The following is a 25,291-nucleotide window of genomic DNA, read 5'->3' as shown; positions in this document are numbered from 1 at the left end:
TTTTTTTTTTTTTTTTTTTAAAAAAAAAACGCATAAAATCTGAGCAAAAAAGGAAGGGACAAGACATCAAGGGGATGTTTTAGTATCTATCAGAACCACTAGAAAATGAGTAATTTGCATTTGGAGGATGTGAAGCATCTGTGGTTTACAGCTGAGGGAGAGTTGAAGGATCATGGGCTGGCAGAGGTAAACAGTCTGAAGCTGATACCTGCTTAAAAAATAATGATAGTGAAGACAGTTCGAACTGGGGAATGGAAGAATGTGGAATGTGCTTTTTTCTAACTGTACTTAGGAACGCAGGAGGTATTCCTTTCCCAGATATGGTTTCTGAATATTAGGATTCAATGTGTCTCAAGATTAAGGTAGTTGAACAGGAACTGATATATTCGAAGACTGAAGTATTGCAGGTGTCTTGATATAAAACTTGTAACTGCAAATTATAAATCTTATTTTAATCTGTTGTACAACTGCTAATTCAAGCTTCACAATCCCAGCTCTGATGCCATTGTTACTGCTGTTCTTAAAGCCTGCAGCTTTCCTATTCCAAAAACCCCTCAGCATGCTATTGCTGCAGCACTTGCTTTTCCACTGAAGCTCTGAAGGACTGAAAATCTCGACATTGAAAATATCCATGAACACTCAAGAAAAAAGGCCTGCAACTCTGTACATATAGTATTACCCTTACGCCATAAATCCAATATATGTAACAGCTCATAAAGGCTATTTTAGGCATCATGTTCAGATGCAATTTAGGAAAAAATAGTACTGAAGAGAGGAAACTTTGTTTTAGGACCAGTGGGGAAAATGGGATGGAAGGTGCAGGATTCTGAAGTTTCTGAGCTAAATAAATGCTGGAAGGGCAGTGGGTTTTCTCCCCACTGCCTGAGCTTTGCCAAAGGGTACTGAATGAAACCTGTTACAGGAAACATCATCTGTTTTATATGGTAACTTGCAGAATCACTCTCAAACTGACTTCTGCAAGCTAGCAGGAGGCCTGACCTAGCCTCTGGGATTGCCAACTGTAGCTTTCACTGCAGGTTGCCCAAAGGGTTTGTCAGCACTACCAATTTAGTTGGATTTTGTCATTTTCATAAAAGCCGTGCGTCTTGAGACTGTCAGATTCACTTGAGTCTACTCGAAACAGCAGATAAGACTAAAATGCTCCTGACTACAAAGCTGAAAAGGCTGTTGCAAAACGGAGGCGTAAAGTAGGGAAATATAAATGTAAAATGCACCTGAAAGCAAACTGCCATATAAGAATTGTGACTGGTCTTAGATGCTGTAGCTGAGGGCTGATGCCACAAAGCCCTGGTCAGAGAACCTCCTTTGAGATCAGATGTGTGAAATGACTTTGGGAAGGAGGCAGCTTAGTGCTGCTCACCCTGGGCACTCTCTGACTTGATGTTTCCTATTTTTCCTTGGTATCAAACGGGTCTCTTGAGCTCACTAGCACTCTCTTCCTGTCTGTTTTATCCAGAAAGAAAAAGGCTTTGATAATACACATTTCTACTAGTATTTGTCCTGTTCCTTTTCACCAGTATCCTGGTACATTCATTTCCCCTGTCTTGGGGAGTCTTCTTTAAATGTGTATTGCCATTTTAGTCCTCACTTAGCACATTTCTTCCATCTGAAAGGCTTTTTAGTCCTCACTTAGCACATTTTTGCTGGTTGAAAGACTTTTTTTTAATTTTTTTTTTGAACAGGTTTCTACTTTTTGTAGGCTGACAGGACCCTGTATATATCATGAAGTGGTCATTTTGCTGCACATAAATCCTATTAGAATCCTTACTATTGAGTTTTTTTGTTGAGACCATACGTCGCAGCTACAGTATTCAGTTGTTTAAAATCTTTTTGATCGTGTTGCCAGTTTTGGGGATCCCATTAAGACAAAATGACTGATGTTGAGAAACATTTGTGCCACGGATGGGATTCCCTGCAGAAGCAGATGTGTTCACCCCTGGCCAGGCACAGAAGTAATGTCTAGCCTAGGAGATGTGTAATTCATAAGAGGGAGAAGTAGGGATGCATGTATTTCCACAAATCAAATGTTTGCACAGGTGAAGCTTCCACGGACTGTGGACATTTATCTTCACTTGGATGCTGAAAACACTGCAGCGCATCCCTCGCTACGACTGGCAGTTCTCTTAAGACTTTGTCAGGGGAAAGACATCTACAACACAGTGGTCCAGCAGTCTCTGGTCTGTCCTCAGCCTAACAGGCTATGTAGAAACTACATGACCTGACTCTGCAATGTAAGTGTAAATCAGGAGTTCCTCCACTGAAGTCAGTGGGATTATGGCACTGTAAAAGTGATGTATGTGAGAGGAAAACCAGAGCTGTGAGATGAATGACTGGAGTTGCCAGTGAGCTGTAGAATCTCTTGGCATAGCTTATCTGTAAGATGCAGAGACTGTTTGCAATGCTTTCAAAATCAGAACAGAGAAAAAGAAAGATTTAGGGGAGACATCAGTAAAGCAGCAAAGTAGAGGTGCTTGTTTAAAATAGAGAAACAAAAATAATTCTAAACGTTCTGAAGAATTAATGGTTGCTCCAACAGAAAGCAAGTCTTTTCCTCACCATCTGTTTTAAAGGCTGGGGGGAAGGTTAGCTTTAAGTTCCACCCATTTTTTTTCTGTTTGTTTGTTGTGGTTTTTTTTTCTTCTCCCTTTTCTGTGAAATTATGCTAAAGCTAATTGCCACTCTACTGCCTGTGATAAAAAAAAATCCATCTTGGGTTTAGCTGTTGGATTGCTCTCTCATACTTGCTAGAATTCCTTTAACATAGACTTTGCATTCAATTCTTAAAATTTCCTTCTCTAGGGAAATAGAAAAACACAAATCGAGAAGAACTCTTCTACAGCCTTAGTGAGTTTCTCATGGCATCACCAGTCTTTGGAGCTGCTTACTTCTTTGTTGCTTTGGAGAGGTTAAGAGCACTCCCATGGTATGTTGTGTTGTGATCTGTTTTAAGTGCCACAGAAGACTCAGATGTGAAGTAGAGATCTCATAAAATTTAGTTGTGAGGTAAAGATTCGTTTTTTCTGAGTGAAACCTTGGTGCCTGGATTTATCAAACACGTATTTTGTGTAGGCCAGCATCATATGATCTTTAGATGGTATGTAGCACATTTTGAACATATTTAGCCATGATTACTTAAGTTGTGATTCAGTTGTGATTAGGCACACAGCCTCTCCAAGTAGATGAGTAGTCCTACTGAAACCTTCTACCAACACTCTTCCAGTTCACTTAAGCTATGTGATTGCAGAACTGTGACCTATGTTTCTGTAAGCGATACACGTTTTCTTTGAGTTTGGTTTTAATTTTTTTGTTTGCAGGTAGGTGTTAGAGAGTCATCAATGTGACAACTCCCAAGTCAAAAATCTTGTTGCATCCCCCTGTACTTACAACTGCCCTTCTCTCCCTGTTCATATGGAGGCACAATGCAAATTTTAAAGGAACAGCCAGCAGGGAAATGCTGCATCTTTCATTGGGGTGATACGTATAGAAAGTGAGAGACTGCTGAGTCAGGTGCAGTTTGCTGTTTGTCACTGCCTAAAACCATTAGCAATATAAGATTACACAAGGCACCTGCTGAAAGATCAAAAGATCTTACTTGAAACCCTGGAGAGTGATATTAAAAGCATATTTGTAGCCTGTACCCTGCACAAAAATAAAAATGATTGCTTTTTCTGAGAGCTTTTATGGCTTGACTAACAAAGGCAGGAAGGCGGCATGATTTTTCATGGCTTGTCACAAGCCTTTCAGATTGTCCAGTGTGATCTTTAAAATCATCTGATGAGGAGGAGGGGGGGGAATGATTACCAATATTGTTTCACAAAGAGGCATAGAGTGGTCCAATCCTTTATTGCTTTAAGTCCACTTTGTTCATCTTGGTGGCGGGGGAATGGCAGGGCTCAACCAACACTGCAGCTTTGACTTTGAAGTGCTCCGTCACCTGATGTACTCAACAGTGCTGACCTGAGTGCCAGGGTCCTTTGTGTATTGCAAGAGGGGAGCTGGGTGCATAAAAAGCTAGTGCTTTAAAAGCTTGGGCTAACCAGCAGAAAGTGCTGGGGGGGGGGGGGGGGGGGGAATATTGCTGAAACCATGATCCTCTCAGGAACAAAGTTAACAAAACGTGTACTGCAGGAGAGCACCCATCTCCAGTCTGATTTCCTTCTAGTATGAGAAAGACTAGAGGAAAGCACCTAACGTAACACTGCTGCAAAAGTAAAAATTGCAGTCAAGGGATGCTGGAGGGAAGGGAGGCCATCCAGAGGGACCTTGACAGGCTGTAGAGGTGGGCCCGTGCAAACCTCATGGAGTTCAGCAAGACCAAGTGCAAGGTTCTGCATCTGGGTCAGGGCAATCCTAAGCACAGATACAGGTTGGGCAATGAGTGGATCGAGAGCAGCCCTGCAGAGAAGAACTTGGGGGTGTTGGGTGGCTGAAAGACCGACTATGAGTCAGCAATGTGTGCTTGCAGCCCAGAATGCCAACTGTACCCTGGGCTGCATCAACAGCAGCGTGGCCAGCAGGTCGAGGGAGGGGATTCTCCCTTCCCACTCTGCTCTGGTGAGACCTCACCTGCAGTGCTGTGTCCAGCTATGGGGCCCCCAGCACAAGAAAGACATGGACCTGCTCGAGAGGGTCCAGAGGAGGGCCACAATGATGGTCAGGGTGCTGGAGCACCTCCCCTATGAGGACAGGATGAGAGAGTTGGCCTTGTTCAGCCTGGAGAAGAGAAGGCTCCGGGGAGACCTTAGAGCAGCTTTCCAGGGGGCCTATAGGGAAGATGGGGAGGGACTCTTGATCAGGGAGTGTAGTGATAGGACGAGGGGTAACAGTTTCAAACTGAAAGAGGGGAGATTCAGATTAGACTTATGGAAGAAGTTCTTTACTGCGAGAATGGTGAGACACTGGCACAGGTTGCCCAGGGAAGCTGTGGCTGCCCCCTCCCTGGCAGTGTTCAAGGCCAGGTTGGATGGGGATTTGAGCAACCTGGTCTAGTGGAAGGTGTCCCTGTCCATGGCAGGGGGTTGGACTAGATGATCTTCAAGGTCCCTTCCGACCCAAACCATTCTATGATTCTATAATAATTAAGCCCTTTGTTCATTTTCCCTAAATTTAGAGTATCTGTTGCCATTTTGTAGCTGACTGCTGCTCTACAGTGCCTGAGTGATACATGCTTGAATGTTTTCACTCTGCTTTCACTTTAAGTAATTAATAATTTATTGTGCTGGGTGGAAAAAATACAAGCACAGCCTATATGACTAGGGGATCTCTCAGGGAGAAGTATAAAGTGGGTTCATGTCCTCGCTCCAGTATGTACTTAACATTATGCATTCATCGAAACAAGCTCTTGCTGGGTCAGCTCTTCCCTAGGTGACTACTGAGATCACCAGGATGCAGTGATTCCTGCTCATGTTTATCTACTCTTTTTCTCCATACTCCACTCCTCATGGAAAGTGGAATAGTTTACAGCATAAAGATTATGAAAGCATCAACCTTGAAATATTACATAGCCTGGTAGTCTGAGTCTTTACTTTGGCAGTAGGAGGTGCAGGTTCAAACCCGTTCAAACAGAGGATGGAGATTTGCTACTTGTGTCTGCTATGCATGTGAGTGAAATGGGGAGGCACTTATTCTCCAGTTACAGTTTTATTTGCAACCTGACTGAATAGCTGTGCTCTGTGAAAACCTGCATTTTCATGGAAAAAAGGAAAGCTACACAAATCAGTCATAGTGGTTCATTTGGAAGCAGCCCGGCTGAAAGTCTGTCCTTAATTTCTGAAGTGATAATTGATCTTTCTAAGATTATTGCTAAGTTAACCCTTTTGTGAATAGCCAAAAGCAAATGGATGGTGTTTATGATACTTGTGAAATTGTCATGTAAATAAGATACAAAAATAAATTCCTCTCTATTTTCAAGTCTTGACTCTCAAAAGAACTTAAAAAGTTTTGTTCAGCAAAATTATAAAACTTTTAAGTTGTTATGCCCAAATTAAAGTAGTATGTAAATATTTAAAGTTATTTTCTAGCCTCTTTAGAAGTGTTACTTTAAGTCTTGCTTTTCTGCAAAATGGCTGCCCCAAGTAGAAGGCTGTGAATACGCTTGCTATTGGCATGTTTTGGCCTTGTCCTCCCATCTCCTGCAGTTGCCAAAAGCAGTCACAACAGCCATGGATGCAGCCCCAGGAGGGTTCTTCAGTGGAAAGGGATTTCCTGGTGGCAAAGAATCAAGGTTTTTATTCTGCTGTCTATTCTTGCTGTGGGGGGTGTTTGGAGAAGAAAAGGTCCACAGCCAAAGTGCCTCTGAGCCCTGCCAGTCCCTGCTGCTGTAACAGGCTGTCGGAGTGGTGGGCGCTCAGGTATGAGTTAAAGCAGCTTTTTAGTGTCATCTGCTTTGTACCAGGGCTTGGGACAGTTCCCAGCTGCCCCCAGGAGGGAAACAGTGTAGAGGTGGCTTAATTCCCCTGAGTCTGGCAGAGTGTCATGACTACTGGTTTTGAGAACACTTCTAGCACTCAATAGCAATTTTCCAGTGCTGTGAACATAACAGCGTCTTACCTTGCAAATTCTTCCATTGGCAAGCTATTGTCCTGGCTCCAACTGAAATGTCTTGTCATTTCAGGAAGAAGCTATGTGTGCATTTGTAATAGCTGTTTGTGTCAAACACTTTTGAAAGGCTTTGAGTCGGTATATATTCCAGCCTGAATCAGATTTTAAAATGTCAGGGGTCTGAATGAGTACAAGCATATGTTGATAGGAGTGATGACTTGAAGATACTAAACAAAGAAAATGAGAATAAAATGACCACCCTTAGGAAAACAAAGTATGAATATCATGAGACAAGCCTAACAGAGAAAATAGCAAAGAATAACAAGAAAAAAAAATCAACAAAAAAACTCAACAAACTCAAAAAATCCAAAGTCTAGGAGAAAAGGAATACATGATAAGCTAAAGAAATTTCTTATTTTATAAAGAGTGCTTTTTCAAAGTTCTCAAAAGAGGTAGGTACAGGCTCATTGTGCAGTCTTTGTGCTCCTCCAGGAACACAGGGTTTTAGTTCAAGTCAGTCACCCATTTCAAATATATCACTTTCGTTTGGAAGTTGGCACTTTACTGCTAAAATCAGTGAATATGTTTTAAAGAGCTTTTTGGCTTGAAAAGAGATTAGAAAGTTCTTTATAAACTTTTTTCTTTTTTTTATACACACACATGATTCTTCGACATTTGTGTTTTAGCACAGTATTTAACCAATAGATTCCTGGCTGACTGATTGTATAAAGCAGGAGATATTCCAGGAACTGGCACTGTATATCTGATGGGAATAGCTGTGTTTCAATTCACTTCCTTTGTGTCTGGAGCGTTTACTTTCTTCTGCCTCTCCTATTGTCAGAAGTCATTCTTTTCCTTCCAGATCCAGCCAGAAACTGTCTGACAAAAGTCTGATGATCCCCTTTCCAAACATTGTATCATCTCACATTCTTTGTATGAAGTATTTTCTTAAAACTCTGAAGTATTGAAGAGCTATTCTTTTCTCATTTTACATATGGACAATTGAGGCAGAAGTACAAGTCAAGAGCTAATGTCTACAGAGCCAGATTCCCAGGTTGGAAACCACCCAGTTACTCATTTTGTCTAGAAATGGAGGAGAGAGGTGCTTGAAATTACCTTAGCATGTTGATGTCACCTTGCTGATAAAAGCTTTTTTCCTACAAGGCAGTCTTATGGGTAAAAAAAAAAAAAAAAAGGGGGGGGGGGGGGGGTGGCGAGGAAGGCATAGAGTAGCCAAACCTTTAAATACAATAGAATTCATTGCTGGACTGGTCTTAAATTTATTGTTCAGTGCAAAGAAATGTGCTTGTTAGTGCTTATTAGATTGTTAAGTGTTTTTCTTTGGTCATTCTCATCCATATGGAATTATCTGTGTTACAGACAAATAGATATTAATGGGCTGTGAGACCTGCTGTTATTCCATTTTGAATGCAAAGTCGTGCTGGTTTCTTTTCATTCCTCCTGCACTTATACAGCTGCAAGGTAGCGTTTTCTATATTTCTATTTCCTACTGTCTTTTCCCAGCTGATCCTTTTTAACATACAGTTGTTACTTTCCTTTCAAGTACAGCATAAATGTCAATTAGTCTGTTTTGTGCCTGATCCTTGAATCTCAAGGATGTAAAATTCCAAGTAGCTTTGCATGTTATGCTCATCTGAAAATGGAGATTCTGCCTTATAATATTTATCTGCTTTACACTGGTAAACTTTGAATCTGAAGAAAGGGTATACATGAGAATACAGCCCAGTGAATGCAGAAGAGCAGGGGGGATTCAGCACATATGTCTCCATTACTTTTGTTGTGTCTCTTCTGGTAAATGGAGTATTCCTTTCACTCATGTTCCTGCCGGTTTCCCAGTGTCCACTTTCATTTTGAGATGAAAAGGATCCGATTTGATTTTATTTCTCAGATCTATATATTGGTACTGCTCTGCCCTTATTGTACTTTTTACCAGCTCATTCTTGCTAATATGCTCTTACAAAATTTCTCATAAATGTTTAATTCCTAACAATAGAGTACCGGAATAATTTTCAGGGTACAGAAATGTTCCGCTGACCAACTTACTGGAGTGAAAATGCTAATATGACCCTTGGGTCAGTCATGCAGCCGTCTTTAATGTAAATTTAATGCAGTGATTCCCCTGGAGATGGAAGATGTCAGGCTTACCAGAGCTGCACTGAATCAAGGTATCAGTATTTAGCAGCCCTTGGTTACTAGGCTACTGTTCCCCTCTGAGACCAGAAAAGATGATCACAGAAATGCACTTTCATGTTATCTGTCACATATACGGCTGGCTATGTTGTATGAAGAAAGCATTTTACAGATTTGATGAAAGGTTTAAAAATAATAAAGGACTGGATGGGAGGGGGCAGAGGAAAAGGCAGAAGACACTGGGTTCCAGTGTCTTGCTCCATTTTTCAATTGTTTCTCTGTAGAAAAAATCAGAAAAAGCCCAATCCATACACTTGATATCAAATAAAACATCATATTTTTCATAAGCTGAATAGATGCCTTGGAAAGCAGCCAACAAGGGAATTTTCCACTTGTGCTGCCTTTGCAGCTTCTTTCAAACCTACTGTTAAGCAGCAGGGGCACATACGCACTTCACTCCCTTTTCTATTATGCAGCTATGACACATTAAGCTCCTTGGAATCGTATTCATATTTTATCATCTCTCCTAACTTTGGTTCTTTATTTATAATGTGTTCTTTTTTTTTTTTTTCTTTCCATCCTGTATATCCAGATTTAGCAAAGAAAGAGACCAAAGCAGTTAAAGAAGAAGAAAAAACCAACCCTCTCTATGAATTTAATCATACCTTTCAGGTGGAGTGTATGTTTTCACTCAGTGTTAAAGAACTCACCTGATCGTTATTTTCTCTTTTCATACACAGCTTGCCATGGCACCCTCTGCAGGTCATATCTGATTTGCTTACATTTAATATAGCATCTTTACTTTGAAGAATAGCAGATTTTATTCCCTAAAGTGTGCTATTTAATCTGTGTCTGCTATCCGCTGAAATGCTGAGCCTCCTGCACAAGAAAGGACTGTATCTATGCCGACCTGTGCTGATTTGCAAATGCAATGATATAGGCTTCACAGAGACTTTAGAAAACAGTGCATATATATTGGTAGCCTTGTTTTTATAAGCTCAGGAAATCTGTTTTGGAGTATTGAGGAAAACATTGATTAACCTATACCGATATCGCCATCTCATAATGTTGAAGGCAGTCTGTAAACACCAACAGGAGCTGAATTTACTATCACTACTCCACTAACTGGAGCAGCTAGTCAAAATTAAAGACCCTGTGAGAACACTTTGTGTAGGTGGAGGAATTGGTAACGTGAGCACACAATATTTTTGGCACAATCTCAGTGTGTTTGTTTTGTAAATAAGTCCTGTTTTTTCAGAATACAAGAGAAACAGCCATCAGACATTTTTCCTATTCTGAAATAACAGGCTTGCTACTCCAATAAGATCTGTCCTCAAGAAGCCTTTCTCTCTCTCACTCCTGCCTCCTACTTCCATCATATATTTAGACTTGTTTCTTAGCCCATGCTTCTACAAACGGGAAAACATTTCTCCCCGGCCCACACAGGTCAGCCCTGCCATGACCTGAGCCCATAGCCACGGCCAATAAGTCCCAGGCAGAGGTGGGTTTTTTGATGCCGAACAAGAGTAATAGCTTCCAGCACAGGTGCCTTGTATGTACATATGGAAGATGGCACAATGTCTTCACAGCCTCCCCTTGGTGGGGCAGGGCTGCTGTTCTTGGGGAAGAAAACAGGACCAAAATGTGATAGCAGTGCAGCAGAGCACTTCTGAAGTGTTCCCTCAATATTAAGCACATGCATAAACCTAGGAGCTGTGTCTCCCTGTCTGACATTCTCCTGGAAAAAAAGATTAGAGGTAAAATGGATAGCATGAAAAATCCTTTGCCCACTGTAAAGCTACAACTCTAAAAATGTAGTCTTTTAGTAGGGCTTTTGTTTCACTTTTCTACAGCAACTTCCATCAAAGATTTTAAGTTTTGAGCAGAAAAAATGTAACTTGACTTTTAATCTCATACCGTTGGCTTTAGACAAAATTACAGCATGCAAGTGGACTGTAAGTGATAATGTACAACTTGAATTTCTTTGGAATGAAGCAATGCTCTTCCAGTATAGTCTAACACAAATATTCCTTGGGATCCCTGCTCTCAATGTGATCTCTCATTGCTGGGCATTTCTCAAAGCCCTTTGCACCTGCAAAAATACACTGCTAACATTTTCTCACTTTAAACACAGAAAAACATGTGCTGCAAGAAGATGGAGAATTAAAGCCTCCAGCTTACAGAAATGAAAAGAAACCTGGCTTCGCTTCGAGCTGGATTTTGACCTTGGGTAGGTATCATTAGATCTCTTGATTTAATTAAAACTTACCTGTATGTTTCTCAACTTTGAGGACCAACTTTCAGTTCAGTGTTCTTGAACTCTGAGTTTTATGAAGTAGTTGTGAGGAGGGAGTTTGAAGGATGTTAACTCATTTACGTGTAAAGGTTCATAACCTCTTACAGCAATCCTTTATGTTTTTATCATTGCCAGACAGTTTCGTCTATACACAGCAAGCAGAGCTGAATATGACTTTGAAGGATTTGAGGAGGATACTTCATATTCGGTGATAATTCTAAAGTGCACTTGTGCCTGTGTTGTTTTGTTATTTTTCTTGCTACTGACTTTTATAGATTAACCACTTCAGTATCTCTTGATTAAGAGAAAAGTCAAGAAAAATATTATTTTAATATCATGTACAGTGTGTACCTGGATGGTACACACATGAACAGACAAAACCAAAGGAATAAGCAGGCGTAGATAAAAGGTGAAGCCATGACCTCTGTGTTAGAACCCATCACAACAGAACAAGTTGAGATCCTCTTTAACTTCTCAAAGTAGAAAGTCTGGTAAATACTGGCATATTTACATATGTGTGAGAATAATTTCAGAAATAGGAGCTGACCTCTCAAATGGTCCTATACCAATTTACAAGGTTTTCTCACTGTCTTATGTTGTGGATGACAGGAATTCCATGGGAATAAACATTGTAGCAAAATTTCAAAGGAAGAGCTTCATAGCCAATGTAATTCCATGTATATTCTTCTGAAATCGGTTGAGTTTCTCCCATTTTTCACCAGTATATCTGGGAACACAACTTGGCACTTTCCTGGTTTTGCTGGGAAATATAAAATGTCAAGTAGCAATTCAAAAACTTTCTAAGTCTGTAGGAACTTCAGTTTTCTGCAGATGGCTTTTTTATTTTCAGTGAGTTTTTGTTAGATTTTAGCCAGAGCTGTTAAAGGAGACTACAGAAAGAAAGGAATACAGATCTGAGCTACTGGCCTCTTAATATGGGATCAAGCTTCTTTAAAGTCATTCCAATTTGTGAGTTGAGATCAAACACTTAGTTAAAGATAATGAGTGTCATAAATTTGGGGAAAATGCTTTGATTGCTCAGTGGTGCAAGGATATTTTTTTGTAAAGGAAAATGATCTCTCAGACATACTACATAAGCATCTTTTAGGTTCTGCATTTTAGAGGTAAGACGAGCTACAAAGAGTTTTGATTTTGGGCCAGCTAAAGTGATCGTTGTGCGTAATTGCCCTGTTTTACATGTGGCATTCTGATTAACGTGTATGTAATGACTGAGCTCAAGTGACCTGGTGTGAAGTAAAGTGGCCTGAGGTCTGACTATCATGCACAGTCTTTGACCTGGCTAATTCCCACATCCCTGCAGACTCTGGCATGTGCTAGAACAAAGAGCTAATGACAGAAATAACAGAGGCATGACTCAGAGCCTGCTTGTAAGAGTGAGAAAGGGATGGATAAAAAGGTGTCATGTTTAAATCTAAGGTTATTTTGTTGAGGACTAGAATTGCATAATAAAGAAAAGTGAATTTTTGGATGCAAATATTTGATTTTTAAAACTATTTTGTTAAGTAAGAAATACAGCTTAAGCACTTTGGCAAGAAGTCTTCTCTGGCAAGTGCAAGCGGAACCATAAAGTATTTCTGTAAGTTTAAAATGAGATTTAAGTAATTTTAAAAGGTTTACGGGTTTGAAAGCTATGTTATACAAGACAATTATAGAGCTCATTAATGCAGATAGAATTGGTCTCAAGCTGCAAGACTGAAGCCTGAGGCTTTGTTTCAAATAACCTTAAATGTGGGTTTAAGCTGACAGTAAAAAATGTGCCTAACCTTCTTTGGCAAGGAGGGAGAAAATAGTCATGTTGCAGAAAGACTGTATAAAATGTAGCAGGAATTTTGGTTTGGTGTCTACACTATACTACCCCGAACTAAATGCTTTTCACTTTTAATGCAAACAGTCCCTTGTACATCACCACTGTTTCATACAGATGGTAATTACAATTGATAGAAAACTAAGTTGAGAGAAAAAGAAAAAACCAGCAGCTTTGTTTATTATTTACATATGGTTTATTCTCATTTGCTTCTCCTCTTAACCACCAGGTTTGTGGACAGCTTGTAGAAAGGAGCCTTGAGGCTTTTAAAAAACTTTGGATTGGAGGTGCAGGCTAGTATTGCCAAAACAAAGGATAATGCTTTAATAAGAAACTTTTTAAAAATCAGAATTTCAATGTGCGGCAAATAGGAAAACAGGAAGTGGGGAGAAGAGGAAGAAAATAGCTATGGTAAGACTGAGTTATGGGAGTTAGCTTGTTTAAAGAAAGATTTCTGCTGCACTGCAGAAATAATCAGATTGAAAACAGAAAACTGATCCATCAAAGGAGAGACCAAGCAAAGGGAGGAGACAGACAATCAGGAGAGGAATCAGAAGATGAGGATTGAAAAAGCTTTGAAGGGTGTATCTTTGAGGAGAGAGCAACCAACAGTGTTGAAAGCCAGTGCAGAGTTCATGAAAGATGAACACAGAAGCAGGAGACTGGGAAATATCTTTGTGGAAGAACAAATTAATTTAATTTTGAATGAACACTGACTTGAAAGAAATCTGTAGGGAAAGGGCAGGCACTTTCAGAAGGTTCAAGCAGGGTTTTTTGAGGTTTAGCTGAGTCATTAAAATATTCCAGTAGAAATAGTGAAAGACTGACTCAGCTTAACCCATCACTTGAAAATAGTACGTAAATCCTTCTTGGTGGGTAACTAGTGTGGTAAGAAACAGAAAATCGCTAGTCAAATTTTCTCTTTATCATAAATGATCTGATGTTGACTTAAATTATGTATGTTCAAGTCCAATAAGAGCACTTACTTCCCTGCTCTGCTACCAATACCTCGTATACCCTTGGTCTCAATAAAATCTTGTACATGTTTACCTACTAAGGAGAGCCTTAAAAACTAAATCAAATTTTTGTATGAAATGATATCATATTAAATTACTTCTTGAAGTTAGTTTAGTATCACATCAGCTCCATGTTGGGCCAAGAGTATGTCAGTGTGATTCAGCACACATCCTCTTCCCTTGTGAGGAGTAAAAAATGTACCTTGCTTAACAATGCCTGTGAACAAAAGCCCTTTTCTTTTTGCCTGATGGTGTCATTAGGGAATTGTTCAAGGTAATTATAGGATACAAATATTACTAAGTCCTGCTAGTATTCCTGGTGATTAAAAAAAAAAAACAAAGGAAAAGCCAAATTCTGTGCACAAGTTTTGTGGTCATATTCACAGCACAGGGTTAGTCATCTGGACTTTACTGATCATTCCCCCACCCTTCCACAGCCCGTCCCTTTCCAAGTGAGAATTTACACACACGTGTCCTCCTTAGTGAAGGTGCTTGCCTGAGGAAGGAACAGAATTCTTGCTTTCCACCTCAAATCTATCCTTGCACCGCCTTCCTGTTGGACTGAGGGATCTCAGCACCCATTATTGCTACTCAAAATGATTTTTCTAACATTTTAAAATAAGCTACCAACAGTTTTTTTAGGGTTATGACAGGTTGTTAAGCCCTAACCAAGATACTGTTCTATAAAATATGCTTCCACTTCATTTCTTTATCAGTTTTGACTTAAGAACAGTTGGCTTTTCCAACTTCTGTACGCCTGTTTTAAAAACACAATGGTTAGAATAAAGTTCTAAGAGTTTGTTATACTGTAAATGCTGGATGTTAAGGATATGTTACTGTTTTGGGATAATCTAAAATGGGTAACAAAATCATGACATTTATTAGGGTGTCTATGATCATAAAACAGGAAACATTTTATATGCGTTATAGAACATTTTTCAAACAGGTTAAAATGTCCTGAAGATTTGTGAAAACAGGTAGAATTGCACCTTTTTATTTATTAAGTTTGTTATCATCTTTACCTTGAAGCTTGTGCAGACATTCATATTGCAGATATTATTCTCATGAAACAATAAGCAAAGCCAAATGACCTTCTCTGAACCTACTAGGAAATAACACATATTAGGACAGTGGAGTAATTGCCAATAGCTGTAAATCATGCTTTAGGAGATAATAACTACCTCCTTATAATGATATACTTCACAAGGATATTATTCTTTTATGGAATTTGGAGTATTGTTTTCTCATCAGCAGAGAACTATTGCAGATCCTGTACAAGGACTTAAGAATTTGTTACTATTAGAATACCAGGGCTTCAAACGTGCAAGGTGCATGGTACACCCTCACTAGTCAGCTATTAGCACCACCACATTTTCCTCTCTGTAGTTGCCACCTAATGAATTTCCAACATGTAGCAGTAATTCTATTTATTACTTATCATGCAGAAACTTGCATTTTTCTGATTGAATCTTATTCCTTTTCTGGGACTGCAGGTTCCAGCTCATCATTTCTTTCTTTAAGGTACTCAGAATGTCTGTATTGACGGTGTTTTTCAATTATGGATCATTAGGAATTTAATTAGAATTCTCAAGGTTTTCTATAGGTTATTAGGGGAAATGTTGAGTGAGATACTTGAAACTCCTTTAGGTGGAGGAATCTGAGTTTTTCTTGACAATTTCAGGGTAACATCAGGCTGTATCTTTTTGGTGCTGAGACCTAAGCAAGCTTCTCGGAATTCATTTTTCAGCAGATTTTTGACTTGAAGAGAGTGCTTTGGAACATGCACTCCAGTAATTACTTTGCTTTGTAAACATTAGCAGTAACATATTGCCTAAGCAGGGGTTGATTCCCATTCACTGATCAGAAGAGTCTCTAAGGCTCTTTGAAATTACACCTTCTTTGTGACCGTAAAGTTGTAGACTTACGTTTGTGTAGCTCTCACTTGAGTTCTCTTTAATACAGGTAAGATGGATACATCAGTCTCCCCCACCTTTTGTACTTTATTTGCATTATAATCTGGATTAATTTTCCAGAACATTTAGCTGTGGCTGAATCTCAGTTCTTCATCTTCTTCCAAGACTTACCATCTGCTTCAGAATACATATCCAAGCGTGGAAATCTTGGATGTAAAATTATGTCATTTTCAGGACTTGCTGAGCAACTCTTTCACATTATTTTACTGTTTCATTTAAAAAAAAAAAAAAAAAAAAAAAAGTCTGGATTGTGTATTTATAGAAATACATCCTGCCCTACTTTGTGCAGATGTGAATGAATGAGCTCATTGCAGTTTCATGGTTTTGGAAAACAGGGCTTTGCTGAGTGGAATGATGGAAGCAGGCTAAAAAATAAAATAGTTATGCAGGTTTTCAGATTTGATAACTGTGCCTTACCTGAAGAGACAAAAGCATTCCTGATGTTTATAGTGTACTCCAGTATAATACCTTGGGTTACTTCTGGAATATGGTTCAGGTGACAGATACCTGAGGTAGGTGTACTTTTGCTATTAAAGCACTTGGAATTTAACATTTCAATGAGAGGTGTCTAGTGCAAGACAAAGACTACTCCCTTAATACCTTTGAAAACACCACATTGTGATGAATTTTTATAAGTTCATTGTTTCAGAGAAAATTTCCTGGTGTTAATGATGGACTTCAACAAACGTAATCTCTTTAATTTTACTGCTATCAGTAGTCCTCAACTGCCTAGAGACTTTAAGAACAGGTCTTTATTGTTGTTGTTGACTGTGGGTGTTTACAGAGTTGCATTTTAAAAATTTTCAATACAGATGTAACCACATATGATAGAAAAGTGACAACCTGAAAATAAAAGGGTAGGCAAAGAGAAGCCTGCTGTTAATAATTACTATGTAAATGGAATTATGATTTTTAAAGCAGTTATTTTCTGTGTAAACCATCTTTCCTTGCAAATTATAGTGGAACATGGGAATTTATTTTGTAGTGATTCAGTAACAGAGCTCATCAAATTATGTGTGCTGGAGATTGAGGGAAAGAGAGAAGAGTTTTGTTGATAATGGTAAGATGACCAACAGTAAAATAAAGTTTGCCTGTCTGCATTCCACTGAAGTTGAGTGATCTGAAAGTAGCAGCCAGGAAAAAAGAGTGAGACTCATTAAGAATAATAGCTCTAACTGTGGCATGGTACATGAAAATGTAATCACAGAGAAAGGATGTCTGTGAGAACAACATGAGGCCTTTGGAGGAAAAAACTGAGGAAGAATATATATAAAGGTTGTTTATGATTAATGAAAGGAAGAAGCAGAAATATACTAAGGAAAAACAGCATGGAAGAGGATCCCAAATGATGCTTTTACAGGTTGTTTTTAGGTGAATCTCTATGTCTTCAGGCTGGAGGGTAGGATACAAACTCTGGCATGATGGTAGTGTTTACACTCAAAAGGCAGCTTCTTCCAATAGCAATGTGGAAAAGCATTTTTCCTCGTTAAAGGAAGAGTGGAGAAAATAAAACATAAGGAGTTTACTATTTTATATCTATCCATATGAATTTCATTCATATATGTACATGAAAATGTATGCAAAGATGGAATGTGTGATTATTCCAGATAAAGCTTACAGCAAATGCAGGCTTTCTAAGATCTATGATAATCTACATTTTGAAAGTGCATAGAAACATTTCAGGAGAAATGGGTGTATTTCTCCTGTCATTGTATTTGACTGAAATGTAATTGGAATATAGGGTTCTAAGAAAAGTAAGAAACATGGACAAGGGAGCAGATGTTGCAGTGGCCAAAAGGGTAGCAGAAAATCAGCATCTGAATCTGTTCAGACTAGCATGGCAGGTACAAATGGCTAAATGAAAACAGTCGAAGAAATCCTGTCCCTCTAGGATAAAATGGGAAGACCTATAAAGAAATGTTTACTTTAGGTGCAACCAGCCCTTAAGAAGGATTATAAAACAGGTCTTGTGGCAGTTCTCTTGACCTGAGAGGCGTGAGAGTTGAGAAATGACCTGGGAACCATGTGCATATGAAAAAAAAAAAGGCCCATTTCCTACCAAAGTTTAAGGAAGTGTTAGAAGCAATTTTGGACTTGGCTTCAGGAGAAAAGTTGTTGGTCATGCTCGGCAACATTTTTTAAAAGTTTAATTTTTGTAAGCATCACATATAGCCACTGGTTTTGTGTGCTCTGTCTGTGCAAAAGCTTTGAGTCATCTAGCCACAATTTTCTTAGAGGCTGAGGGGGTGATTCGATTTGTCTTTTTATTTAAGACCTTTGAGGTCTGTGAATCTGTGTTTTGTTTTCTTCCTCTTCTGTCAAAATAACAAATCATTTGCTTTCATACTCCTATTTTACTCTTGAGACTAGTGAAGCTGTCTCCAGAGAACCACTGGGTCCTGAGGGAGGCGATCTGTCCACAGCCTGCATATCTAGGAGATGTTTCTGCTAAAGTACAAAATATTAGGATTTCTGATGTTTTGGTGGCCTCAGAGTCAACTGTCTATATTACTTATGCCTGAGCAGAGACCCCCTAGATAACGACATATTCTGCAGGGTAAGCAGAGACCTCAGCATTCGTGTAAGCAAAATGGAGCACAGTCCGACACCCATGCTCTTGTGGGACCAGTGGAACCATGAGCCTTTGTCTGAAAAACAGTATTCAGCCAGTAGCAGTATTCTGATTTAATTGCTCTTATTTAGAGATCAGAGAGTTCCACAGCATGCAAATTAGGGCATTTTTGGCGCTCTGCTGGTGACTACACTTGTTCCTTTCAAATGCTTTCCAGAGCATATACTCTTCATTTTTACGGATTTGTTAGCTCATTCTGTTCCTGGAGGTTAGTTAGTGATGCTAGTGCTCTCTTTTGTAGTACTTGGGGATGTTTTCAGAGCTGTGTGCATTTTACCAATAGGGCTAAGCACTTTATCTAGAGGGAATTTTATGCATTTTTATGTTAAAGGGCACTTGAGTTTACTGAATTCCACAGCATAAGTAAGGCAAAAAATATTGGGATGCTACTTCTATTATAACAATATAATAGTTCTCACTTTTAAGTGGTGACAGAAAGGGGATGGTTACTGACACAATGTCATGCTCACTGTCCTAACCAGATCGATGCCAGGCTGCATTTATCTCATTTTCTTTCTCAAGGATAGCTATCTAATAAGTCAGGCTCCCCAGATGCTTTATGAGTATCTAGGAGTGCACTTGCAACTGGAAACCAGGCAAGTTGAACACCTGGCATTTTGAGGGATCATTCTTGTTCCACAGGAGCTGGTCATTAAGTATTTTCAGGGAGCATTACTACCCCTTCACACTGCAAGAAGAATAGTAGATTTTTGTAAGGGAGAGAGAGAGAGAGATGGGAGGGGAAAGAGCCTGTTTCATCTGCATAATGCCCACGAGAATAGATCCATCCAGATATTTTTGGCCTGAGAGTAGTAATTTTGAATAATACTGCTAGGAGCTCAGTCAATGTTTTCCTGGAAGAAAGTTCCTAGGAGAATGCAAAAACAGTTTGTGATTTGGATAGATGAAGAAGCTTTTTGGAATACCTGGTTTTGCTCTGCCCTGTGATTGGTATCATTCACAATCTATGCCTTATGGTTATGCTGATTTGTTATGAAGATGCTACAGGGACTGTTGTCCATATTACTCCAAGTATGCTAAGTTGACTATTCTTGGAGACAAAATGCTTTTTTAAAAGTGATTGTTTCCTAAAATTGCTCTTGTTCTGATGAGAATAGCTTCCCAAATGCAAAGATGGCTTTTAAAAAAATAACAAAAACCACACAACAAAACCAGCTATGAAATCTCTCTGACCTTATCAATGTAAGCTGTGTTGACAGGTCTCATCTATGGGTGCATACAGTTTTCCCAACAGGCATCAGCCCTTCTTAGGTCACCTTCTGTCTTTGTCAACAGCAGATTTGGTCTTTAAGAATGTCTTCCCATAATGGAGAAAAAAATTCTCAAAGCCCTAGTCTATCTTCTTTTCATTACAGTAAATGTAATTTTAAATTTACTGTCTATTTAAGAAGAAAATATAGTAAACATTTTTGGGGAAAAAATAATGTACTTTTATCTGAATTTGGGGTCTCATAATGTATAGAAATACACAGAGAATTTGCCTGCAAGATGGAAGAGGCATACTTAGGTATTCCATGTACTGTTACTTTGAATCTGCTGTTGATATTATAAATTTGTATGAATATTGATGCTGTATGGATTTGTATGGGAACATAAGAGGAAACATTCCATAAATTAAATGAATATCATCAGTAGATGTACGGAAAATCTTTACCTAAAAAATACACACTACAGACAGGGCTAACAGTTTATTCGAATGCTGAAGAGAAACATAGCTAACCTGCCCATCCCAAGTGATCATGAATTACCACCTTAACATTAATGGCTGCATCTCTTGTGTATTCATGCTGAAATTGATATCAAGTAGTCAGATGATCACACGATACTTCTCTTAAGCTGCAAGAATAAAGAGACAATTAAATTAATCCAGATGGGCTCTCCTGCCTCCTCAACATAAGCCATATCATCAAAGTAAAATGCTCAATTAATTAGTTACATGACTTCTCAATACATCATGCTAATGTCATCATCCCATAAGCAGGAAACAGCACCTGCATCACTGTCAGATTACAGGCAGTAGTGGACACAGATCTGAGTAGGAAAAATTGGCTGGATGCGTTTATTTTTCCAGTACTCCTACTATTATTTTGTCTGGGGAAATGAGACACAAAAGTACTAGAGTGACTTTCTCAGGATTAACCAGGAAATAAGTAGCAGAGCAAAGCTATGACACTGCATCATCTAAGTTAAAGGTGATTATCTAATTTACTGGCCAAAACTTCCTTCCTATCTTTTAAAAGATCATTCTGATATCTAAAAAATAACTTTCCAAAGACAAATAAAATTATGTCCATTTTGTGATGAAATTAGGGCACACATATTAAGCTTTTCGACAGAAAGTGATAGCAAGTCAGCATGAGAATGAGATTTATACCCAGAGCTGATGCCCCAGTCTGATGCTTCCCTATCACCTCATCGCTTCCTCTGGGCTTTCTTTTGTTTAATGGTATTTAAAGCAGGCTGAATTGTCCTGTGCTGTTTTCTTCGTGCAAATTCTTAGGCGAGGACCTCTTTTTTGCAAACTGATACTGTCTAGTTTTTATGTGAAGAGTCTCAACCCAGTTACTATTCATACAAGCATTCATTCACTTTCTAGCACTAATTTGACATTCCAACACACCCTTTATACTCAACTAAGGAATTATTAGACATTTTTATTGGTTTAAAGAGGTTTAAAGATGCTTTGACCCAAGAAAGCTGCAAGTACTTACCTACAAATTAGGCGATCAACATGCCATACCATTCAATACTTATGAGATTTTCCTGCCTGTAAGAGTCAGGCACAACAAGAGATGGATGAGTTATAACAATCCAGAATCGTTGAACTCTCCTTCTCCACCTAGCTCAACGAAACCAAACTTGTGCCATTGTTAGCAAGCACTTCAAAAATTAAATTGGGGGTGGGGTGGGTGAGTGATGATAGAGAAATTATGAAAGCTTTTCCTCCACAGTATTTTTAGTTCTCTCTTCCTATGAAGGTAACCTGTAACAAGACGCTGTTCCAAGGCTGTAATCATCTTTGGTATAATAAGATTGACCTCTGCTGGCTAGCACCCAAAATGAGCATATTTCCCTTCTGCTTTAACGCCATGCTGTTAATTTGTATTTTGTTAGAGTAATTTTTTATGTCGTTGCTTTTTCACTTATGAACTCCATCTTCTAGTGTGACATTTTTACTTGGAGCTTGAGATTTAATAAATAATTCTAATCCCAAGCAGAAGAAGAGGGCTGGTGATCAGATGGATGGATTCATAGAGGGGAGAGTTTAGAGGGTTTTTTGTTTGTTTGTTTGCTTGTATGGTTTTGGACTGTGTTGTTTATGGCAGCCAGCCTCTGAAAGATGCCTCAAAAATATTCATGGGCTCACTTTCTCTGTAAAGCCTGTAATAGTGTTTCTAAATTTTGGTCTGTCAAATAAATGCACAAATATGAGACCACTGTCAAGTAAATGCACAAATCTCTACTCCTGTAACAGCTATAAATTGGCATAGCTGCTATGCGCTAGGGAAAGCCAATTTTTGTCTTGACTAGCCAAACATCCACTGACACACCGGAAAGGTTATTTCTTGTCTTGCAGAACCAAGGAAAGGCAAACCTTTCAGCAGTCAGTAAAATACTACGCCTCTATTTTGTGGAATGTCAGACCAGACTGATGGTCTCTTCTGGTTTAAAAATGTGTGCCTTTGCTCTGTGCCTCAACCTTGCAACTTTTATTTCGGAAGCCCTATTTGAGTCCAGAGAGATCTCTCTTAGTCCAGGAGCTACTGTGTTTGCCTGAGGACATTCTTTCTCTTGGTAGGTTCTCTTCTCAGGGCAGAGGGGGCGTATTGGATGTGGATCACGCTTCTGGATATATTTCATGCAAACACTAGTTTTCTGGAAGATCAGTCAGTAACCTACTTCCAAATCTTCTGTCCTCTGGTTGCTGTATAGACACATGCTTGAATCTCCCACTCTTATTCTTGTCACAGTCTGCTTAAATGAGGAAACACTATGATAGGTGTTGCTTTTTGGTCGCTGCAGATGTATGACTGTAAAGCTATTGTTTTCAACTGAATTCTTTCTTGAGTTCTGCAGTGCTGTTTATGTTTTGCAGTATTGTGATTCCTCAGCATTCTTGGCTTTTGTTGCAACCACTGACAACTCCAAGATGAAACCGTAGTGCTGTGGTTCTACACTGGCCTTGCTACAGTTGCCTCATCATTGATATCACAATTGGTCATTTGACAGCCAAAGGGAATTAAATTAAAAATTAAGCCAACAAGGAGATTGAACTAGAGTGTTGAGGCACCAATATCAGCCATAATGAAGCTTGGGGAAGTTTGAAATAGAGAGAAAAATAGTTTGTAAGCAGTGATGCCTAAAGAACACTTTGACAGATTCCTTCTGCTCTGGTGGAGCATTTAATACCTAAATTTTGGAACAATTCTTGGTGTATTGTGTTGCATTTTAGGTTTTTGCAAAGATGGATGCTCCACATCCCATCCCACTAGCTTGTTGAATGAGACAGTGTTCTTGTCTTTTCCTCCTTGAAAATAATATCCTCCCCTTTCAGTGTAGATTGTTTTATGTCACTTTAATTCATTTAATGTAGTTTTTAATAATTTATAGTTACTGAGCTATTACACTAAAAAGTGATTACTTCAAATGACATTGCTCTGTGAAACTGTAACAGAGGGAATGAGTTCAGTGGAGGAATCCACATATTATTATCTCTCCAATTTTAGTTGAATAATGTAATAATTATTTGAACTAAATGGTTTATTAGGTACAGAATACATCATATTAAATCACAACAAATAATCCAGCCTGTGGACTCCAGAAGATGAGTATGTCTCATGGACCATACTGCCTCTCAGTATGGAAGAAGCTAGTGTGAACAATGGATTTCAATTGTCTCTGATAACAAATGTGTGAGACTGTATTCCTTCTCCTTTACACTATATTTAGAATGGTACATATAATATAACCTATGTATCAGGCTCTTTGCCAATTTAGACACTGTGCATTTCCATTGACTCAAGGGTGTATAATGGAAGGTAAGTCAGGGAAAAATTTCTTTTAATGGGTTTCAATAAAATAAATGATCATTATTCAGTAATCTTGGAAACAGTTCAAGCCCTTCCCAAGAACCTGAACAGAAGACAGCTACAAACCATTGGATCACAGTTATGGCAAGGACATCCATTAACTAAATGAGAGAACGGACTTCCCAGCCTCTTTCAAGGGTATGAAATAAAGTGAGAAAAAAAAAAAATAGTGCTACTTTCAGGAGTCTTCCTCACTTTCAAACATTTTGTAGGGAAACTAGTCAAAGAAGAGTTCAAGGTCTTCCAGCTAAAACTGATTCATCAAATGAGAAATGCATAGGATTTTTGTTTGAGTGTTGTTTTTTTTTTTTAAACAATGCTAGGCCATACACAAGAAACAAGTTTCTTTTTCTCTAACTGGGTAACTGTTAAGTCCATACCAGAAAAGTTCATTTTGGTCAGCTGCCTGCTGAATTGAGTTTTACCTATTTGCCTATGGGTTTGGGGGCTTTCTGTTATAAATTCTTATTATTTCTGTTAATATATCATTTGGGGGTTTCTGTTATTCCTGTAATTGATTTGCTATTCCCTGTTGATTGTGAAAACCTGTTTGAAAAGAGCAGGCTAAGAAATGAACAGAAAATTAATTCCTCCCTTCAAAATTGGAGATTCTTCCTACAAGATGTAAGCTCTCTCTGAAATATAATCCTGGAATACTTTAGTTCATATGGATTTGTCTGATTTTCTTGACTCAGCTTACTTTTAAGGCTTGATATATGGAAAACAAATTAGGCTGTTGTTATGGTTGCTTACCTCCTTCTGGCAGTTGCATTGGTTAGCTGCCCTTATGATTCATAATGGTTTCCCATCTGCTGCTTGCTTCTGTTCAAGATTCTGTGAATTTTTAATCCTTAAATAGTTAGCTCTGCGTTAGTTTGCGAATATATAGCTCCCTCGGAGAGTGTCCTGAAGACGAGATTCTCCTACTGCCATTTCCTCCAGATGGACATTGCTATTCTGTGAAATGTCTATAGTGCATGGAAAGAGGTGATATGCACACTAAAATTCTTTTTGAAGAGGAAAATTTAAATTCTGTTGTCAGTACTGACTCACTGTGGATCCATTTCTGTCTTCAAGAGGTGTATTTGCAGAGTGGACAGCATCTCTTTCACCAGCTAGATTAGTTACCTTTAACACTTTCTTAAAATAATAAACTGGCATCAAATCTGCAAGTACTGGAAGCAGATATGGCACCCAGGCAAAATAAAATGTTCATGTCATTTATTTAAACCATTCTTGAAAGTAGCTACAGGTCTTGAATCCTTCTATTTTTGGGGTGCTCAGTCTGAGTCATTTAAAGAATGTCCGATTTACAAAGAGAAAAAATGTTATAGAATCATAGAATAGTTTGGGTTGGAAGGGACCTTTAAAGGCCATCTAGTCCAAGCCCCCTGCAATAAGCAGGGACATCTTCAGCTAGATCAGCCCTGTCCAACCTGACCTTGAATGTTTCCAAGGATGGGGCTTCTACCACCTCTCTGGGCAGCCTGTTCCACTATAAGATGCTCTTCCACTATAAGATGTCTGAAATTGCACAAATTTTAAAAATCTTAGCTGAAAATATTAATTTATTTGTAGGATTTCTACCACTTCATCTAACACAGAAATGCAGCTCTTTCTCTGTAACTCCATTCCGTTAACAATTAAGAAAATAACAGGTTATTCTTGAATCCAATTCAGGGGAAAAAAGAAAATCTGCAAACCCAGTTCACTTCTTTACTAAATA

Source organism: Leptosomus discolor, chromosome 2 (assembly GCF_034619465.1).
Source record: "Leptosomus discolor isolate bLepDis1 chromosome 2, bLepDis1.hap2, whole genome shotgun sequence".
In the NCBI taxonomy this organism is placed as follows: Eukaryota; Metazoa; Chordata; class Aves; order Leptosomiformes; family Leptosomidae; genus Leptosomus; species Leptosomus discolor.
The sequence above is the reverse complement of the archived record's forward strand: the minus strand, read 5'-3'. Positions refer to the sequence as shown.